The 7,426-nt window shown below is 37.8% G+C and overlaps 1 protein-coding gene across 1 annotated transcript in view; it reads left to right on the forward strand.

Moving 5' to 3' along the window:
- Window positions 1–5,282, forward strand: part of LOC111868229 (origin recognition complex subunit 2) — a 23,695-nt gene extending 18,413 nt beyond the window's left edge. Inside the window, exon 10 of the mRNA XM_023858676.2 lies at window positions 4,482–5,282. The gene's annotated coding sequence lies outside the window, so the exon portion shown is untranslated. The remainder of the gene's footprint in view (window positions 1–4,481) is intronic.
- Window positions 5,283–7,426: the final 2,144 nt, after the last annotated feature.

A 7,426-nucleotide genomic window follows, 5' to 3' on the forward strand; every position in this document is an offset into this window, starting at 1 on the left:
CGTCTTTTACCCTGGATGGTGTAAATAATTTACGAAATGTGCATATGTGGTCCCATAATAATCCACATGAGATAATGGAAACGAAATTCCAAAAGAGATTTTCCGTGAATGTAGGTTTAATACAGTTATGTGGTCGGCTTATAGTGCAGTCAGCCATATTACGTCAGCGCTTGCCAGTCATGTGTTATGTATAGTGTTTGGAAACCCTAAGGACAATTATGACATGGCGAGCGAGTATTTTGTACTTCAATTTTATGGCTTCACGTCACTCACAAGTTAGTTTGATGTTACATACATTATTAACATTACAGAAACCACATATTCCTGCCAGTTTTAATATGTATTTTGTAATCAACAAGTGTGTAACACCGGTCAAAATTTGACACTTCTCTGGCCATTATCTCTGTAACCGTTCAACTTTGGACATAGGTGTTTTGGGTTATATCGGCATACTTTAACATAAGGAACACCCTCCCGAAGTTTGGTCCATTCCTCCTGGGACACTCTGTATAAAAACTAATACATGCAACTAAAATACAAAGCTATAATTACTGGGATACCTCAAGATCAAATTTAATGTTCCTATCAAGGTACTCTTCACCAGAATAAAAAACGTTTTCTACAAAAAAAACTTTCTCAATTTATGTCCAGATTTATTAATGTTATATGCAACTTGCTTGATATTCTCGCTTTTAATGTTTTACAATAGGCTTTTTATTCCTGCTACATATTTCGGTCATACAAGACCATCATCAGGCAGTTAATATAGGAATACTTTTAGTTTACTGAACTACTGATATGGATCCATACCAGTGCAAGACATCACTTCATATAATAACAGAATTTTTTTCTCAAGGTGGTAGGTATTACATTTAAAATAAGATGAAACATAAGATAAAAGATAATCTATATAAATCAAAATGTAAATGTTGGTTTGTTAGCCCTCGAAAATCTCCGAAAGTTCTTCACCGATTGCTTTGAAATTTTGACACAACATTGCATTCGAGGACGCGCATGTTTTTATATACCCATTATATAGATGTCACACCTGTGACATGCGACTTTGAAAACCGGAATTGGAATTTGGAATTCAGAAGAGTGACCCCTATGGAAACGCTAGAACAGACCGTTGCATAGGAAGTAACAATAGCGATACTGTATCGAATCTCCATGATTACAATGAATACACGGAGCGTTCCCACAGAGACAACGCAATAACAATGGGTCGTTGCGTAGGAATCGCGGAATCAACAAAGCAGCACATGGCTGAAGATATTTTCCTTCGAATGCGCAAGGAAAATTCCAATATGAACATGGACTTCACAGCAGAAATCTACAACGAGGCGTTGATAATGATTGAGGATTTGTGCTTAGAAATCGCGAACAAAGTTCTCAATCAATTGGGAATGCCATCACCGAATCGATCTCCTGCTGCTTCGTTCAATGTAGAATTGTGTCGTGAACAAAATTACAACACGGGTGATCTTTTGTCGTATGTGCAATCAAATATTCCTAAGCTAACGCTTGAGCAAAAAGGCATTTACGATCAAATCATGCAAACTGTCAATAACGGGGTTGCAGAATTCTTCTTCTTAGATATGCCAGGAGGAACTGGTTAAATGTTTCTAATTAGATTGATTCTGGCAACAATTCGATCCCAAAATGACATAGCCTTAGCTCTTGCGTCATCCGGAATAGCTGCGACATTGCTACCAGGTGGAAGAACAGCTCATTCCACTTTGAAATTGCCATTGAACATGCAATTCATTGAAAATCCCACGTGCAACGTTTCCAAAGGATCAGGCATGGGAAAGGTATTGCAGAAATGCAAACTTATTGTTTGGGATGAATGCACAATGGCGCACAAAAATCGCTCGAGGCTCTTGATCGATCATGGCAAGATTTGTGTGGAAACATCAGACCATTTGGGAACGCATTAATATTGCTTGCAGGGGATTTCAGGCAAACATTACCTGTAATTCCTCGATCGACACCAGCGTATGAAATAAATGCTTGCCTGAAATGCCCTACTTTATGGCGACACGTAAAGACGTTAAAATTAACTACAAATATGCGTGTCCAGCTGCAAAATGATCCATCAGCTGAGATATTCTCGCATCAATTGCTGAAAATTGGGAACGGAAAGGTGCCGGTTGATCTGACCTCAGGACAAATTTCATTGCCTCATAACTTCTGCAATTTAGTGACGTCAAAGGAAGAATTGGTTGAAAAAGTATTTCCCAATGTTGAAACCAATTATAAGAATCACGACTGGCTGAGTGAACAAGCTATTCTTGCGGCCAAGAATAAAGATGTCTACGAACTTAACAATATCATTCAGTCTAACATTCAATGCGAGGCAGTCACATACAACTCCATCGACACTGTTGTGGAAGCAGATGAAGCGGTTAATTATCCAACAGAATTTTTTAATTCACTCGATCTGCCACAGCAACGGGTGGCTGGGTACAGCTAGTATATATATAAATGAAGTATATAGCATGTACCAAGATATATTTGATGATATAAATACTGAATATATTACAGAAATATTAAATATTAAAATTACTTACAAATTTGTAAAAATATTTAAAACTATTACGTATGGAAGGTAAGAATATGTATACCAATTCTAGGTTCCAGTGCTACAGTGTAGAAATGGGCATGTTATGTCATTGTAGATCTTTGTTGTTTGTTGTTAGAAGTTTTCTACATAGTAAGCCCGGCCGTGGAGCCCAGAGACAAGTTCCTATGGTGTACGGGTTTTTAATGTGTTATGTATTGCGTGTGCATATTTCTGATATGTGTCAATGTATGATCATAAAATGTGATGTATGCATTTTTTCTGGGCGTCTGTATGTTCAATATGTTCTAACTGTGCATTGGTTCGATGTAGACTGATGCTGGTTCAAAGGTGTGAGTATAAGTAAAAAAAAAATGTAAAGTTATCCCTGTAACAGGCTGTGGAGGCCCATAGGGTTGTGAGATGTTGAGGTTTCCACATTATCTATACAGTCGGCTCATAGATGGTGGTAAGGTTGTCAGCCTTACTCACTAGCCACCCTGTACCCCAGAGAATATTCCTGGTACTCATTTCTGTTAGAGGCTGAGTCAACCCCAGGGCCATAGTATGGCTGGAAGGATTAGGGAAATTGAAAAAAAATCCACCTCATTGGAATTCGATCCCGCGACCTTCTGGCTTGTAGCCTCAACCAACTACGCTACCGCATGCCCCCGTGAGTATAAGCGTATTGGTGTATTGTTGAATAGAGAGTTCTGTCTTCCGGGATATAACACCATGTAATCCGTTGAAAATCAATCAACATCTCAGAGGAACATGTCACTTCCATCTTCATAGTCAAAGAATAAGCCAAGCAAGACACCAGCTCGGAACAGGTAGCAAGCTCCGCATAACCACTGCTGTGAGAGCCTCAGATTCTGCATATTGTTAAATGACTGGTCATGCCAGTGATTTGGAGATAAGTGTTCTACAGTTATAAAGCAATCATTTTTCTCAGTGACTGGTAGAAAAGTGCCTGCCTCTTACAGTGACTTAGGACAGAGTATGCAGCATCCCAAAATTCTGGTCTGGTTCCAACAGAAAATTTGCAGACTCATCCTAAATTTATTTAACATCTGAAGTCCTTCGGAGTTTTCGTTCAATTGGAAGCCTCACTTGGATAATTCCATGACAGACCCAAGTCTGACTGGCCAAGCTGTTTCTTCCAGAATTATGTTATTCCATAAGATGACATACACATATCCTACTCCTGAGATCCCTGAGAAATGTGTGTGCTGATTTATGTAATTTATTGTGCACTGTGGTTCCTTCAAGAGGTTCAACACTTTCAACTTGGTCTAAATGGCAATAAAACTGCATTAATAAGGCTCTCTCAGTCGAAGGTACAGTTGTCCCATGCAGTACTAAATGACTTCTATTTTCTTATACCTTCTCTAACTGGTGCCTATGTGAACTGTCATTGTAAAACTAACATGTCAAATACTGGACAGCAGCATGTCATTCCTTGACAAAACTGAAAAGTAACAATAGAATTTAAAGTGCTATATAGTTCTTGTAGCCGGTCACGGTAGCCGAGCGGTCTAAGGCATGTACTATCTTCGCTCGCTTGGAAACCGGGATCATGGGTTCGAATCCCACTCAGGGCATGGATGTTTAGTTTGTGTGTGTGCGTTTTTCTGTGTTTGTGTACAGGTAGAGGCCTTGCGACGAGCTAATCACTTGCCCAAGGAGTCCTACCGAATGTGTAAGATCTAGAAAAAACCGTAGTGAACATCGAAGTTCATGGAGGTAGGCCTAGGCCCACTGGGGCTGTAGTGCCAAGGAAAAAAAAAATATATAGTTCTTGTACAGTAATTGGTACCGCCCCTTTAACAACTCTCTCCTGGACTGTAGTCTGTTTAATATTTAGCCATCAATTATGGAATTTCTGCTTAAAATATTTTTGTACCTTGTGTTGCAGGAATTTGAATAGTCTGTGGAATTCTCACAGAGTGTAGCTGAGAGTGCATTATCTGTGTGGGTCCTGAAGGAAGGTTTCACGATGGTGACAGCAGCCCTCAACATAATACCATGAGAAAGTATTTGAAGGAAAGAGGATATGGCACTCCACAACTAAAACTCAAAAGATTCATTCAGATTTAAGATGATGTTGAAAATCGAACTTACCATTCCTCACAATAGTTTGTGTGCCCACAGTTTGAACTCTTTTATTGTGGGACGCATCACAGTTTGCTACAGTCATTGATGGCCTGCTACATAAAGAGTATAGACAGAATTAACTGTGAAGTGTGAAATTAACATCACTGTAGCCTGCCTGACTTTAGAAAGATTACTGCACTTATGACAGCAGTGTTGCAGTGTATAAGACAGTACAGACTAAAACTGAAATGCATGGCCAGCATACAAGCATTATTAAACTTGATTCTACAAACCTGTCATCAACCTGGAGATGTAGATTAGTCATTTGTGAAGACATGGAAATATGCTTTATTTAAATACTTTCCATTGTTCATTGGTGAGACATGATGTCACAAACAGGCATTTGAAATGCCTATAGCTCGAAGTGTTTCACTCAGTCTAACTTATATTTTTCTCAGTACTTTTACTTTAAACCCTTCCACTGATAAGTTTTGTTATCTATTAACAGTCCTCAGGCAGGTTTTTACATGTATTTACAAAATAATCTTACATCATCTGGGGATGAATGGATTTCAATTATTTTTGTTTTTGAAAATAGAAAATAAACACTCAGTTTATGAGATCTGATGTTTTTACTGTGGTGAAGATTTCATGTTCTGGTCTGGGATGTGACACTCTGTAATATGGTAGGAAGGTACCAGTGTTTTTACGGAACATACTGGCATACTTCATAGGTATATGGATAAGAGTATGCATGGACCAATAGTCATCTGCCATAGTCTTATTCGCATGTCCTAGGTCACTCTTCACTGGTCTCAATAGGTATGCATTCCAGCTTGAAATAATGTACAACTATTAAGATCAGTGAAAGATGACTGAGGATTAGGATACCAGGTATACACTGTATCCATTGTGAACTTAGAAAGGTCTGTGATGGATAGACAGGCTGTACCATTGAGATGAGGTGTAAGGAACATCACAGTACATAACAACCGATATGGCGGAACTTAGCGTGGAGGCAGGGCACTGTATAGACTTCAAGATACCGTGGTATTGTCTAGAAGAGCAAGTAAATGGACCACTTAGTGAACAAAGCTATTGAGATCAGCTAATTCAACGTGGATGTAGGGTTCATTCCAAGTCAACTCAGGTACCCAGCTAGCAACATACTCCAATGATGTAAGGCCTATATATAACAGTTGAAGAAAGAAAGGAAGGAAAAATAATAGTCATCTTCCCAGTTTTTTTTTTCTTTTCCTTTGATCCAATGGTCACCCCGTAGGGCTGCGCAAGTTGTCAATCCAATTATAACAAATTAGAAAGGAAAATATTAACTCTGCTGTCAACATCAATCAACTAGAATTGATACAACTCAACTTTCCAATTCTTAGTTTAAATATTAGATGTTAAAACAATTGAGAACAGCCCCCTTGACTCAGAACACAGACAGGACCCACAATATGTTCTGACTGACTATTTACTCTGCATTTATCTTTATGCTTCTTACATGGTCAACAAATTCCTCAATGGAGTAAAAGGAATTTCTTAATAAGTATCCTTTTAAAGCAACCCTAAATTGATCTTTATCCGTTCTTAACATTGAGATACTGTCTGGTAACATGTTAAAGAACCTGACACCTGAGTGATACACACCCCTCTGATACGACAACAAACGAGAAGCAGGCATATGAAAAAGATTATTATTCCTGGTGCCAATCGTGTATATTGTATTATTTATCAAAAACTTGTCACAGTTTTTTACAACAAAAGTCAATGGTGATAACAAGTATACACGGGAATTGGCAATATTCCCAGCTTCTTAAACAGATCATGACATGAGTGAGTTGGCCCAACTCCCATCATTATTCTTATTGTTTTCTTTTGCATACGAAAAACTTTAAGACAATCAGGGGTATTACCCCAATATATTATGCCATATTTCATTAAAGAATGATAATATGCATAATAAACAGATTTTAAGTTATTTTTGTTTAGAATATAAGATAATTTTAGCATTTGGAATTCAACCATACTCAATTTATGAAGTAACTGATTTACATGCACCTTACATGTCAGATGATTATCAATCTGTAAACCTAGAAATGTAGCTTCAGCTGTTTTGAGTATTGTGTTAAGAAGCATAGTTGTTAGCAGGTAATCAGTATGTATTGTTGGTGTAAACTTTATAATTTTTGTTTTGTCAAGATTTAATGTAAGAAGATTTGCCTGAAACCATCTACTCGTATGACTACAAATATCATCTAATTTTATTGTTAAATTATTATAGTCCTTGGCTGTACAGACAATGCTTGTGTCATCTGCAAACATTATGACTTCAGAAAATTCTCTTATTTCAAGGGGAAAATCGTTGATATAAATATTAAAAAGTAGAGGTCCCAAGACTGAACCCTGTGGCATACCAGAGAGAACTAGCTCCCAGTCTGAATTATATTTGTTATTGGTATATTTTAGTTCCACCCTTTGTTTCCTATTTTGAAAGTAGGATTTAAACCATTGTAGAAATAAACCCTGGACACCATAATATTGGAGTTTGAATAACATGAGTTCGTGATCTACACAGTCGAATGCCTTGGCTATATCACAGAATATGCCGACTGTATATTCTTTTCTGTCCCAAGCAGTTAGTATTACATTAGTTAATTTGAAGATTGTCTAAGTTAAGCAGCATAACCTGCATGTGAATGCTATGTCCACTGTTCCCTGAATGGTCTGTGATCAGACAAGACGCCAGGCTCTGAAAGGATT

The sequence above is a fragment of the Cryptotermes secundus genome, unplaced genomic scaffold (genome assembly GCF_002891405.2).
Source record: "Cryptotermes secundus unplaced genomic scaffold, Csec_1.0 scaffold364, whole genome shotgun sequence".
Lineage (NCBI taxonomy): Eukaryota > Metazoa > Arthropoda > Insecta > Blattodea > Kalotermitidae > Cryptotermes > Cryptotermes secundus.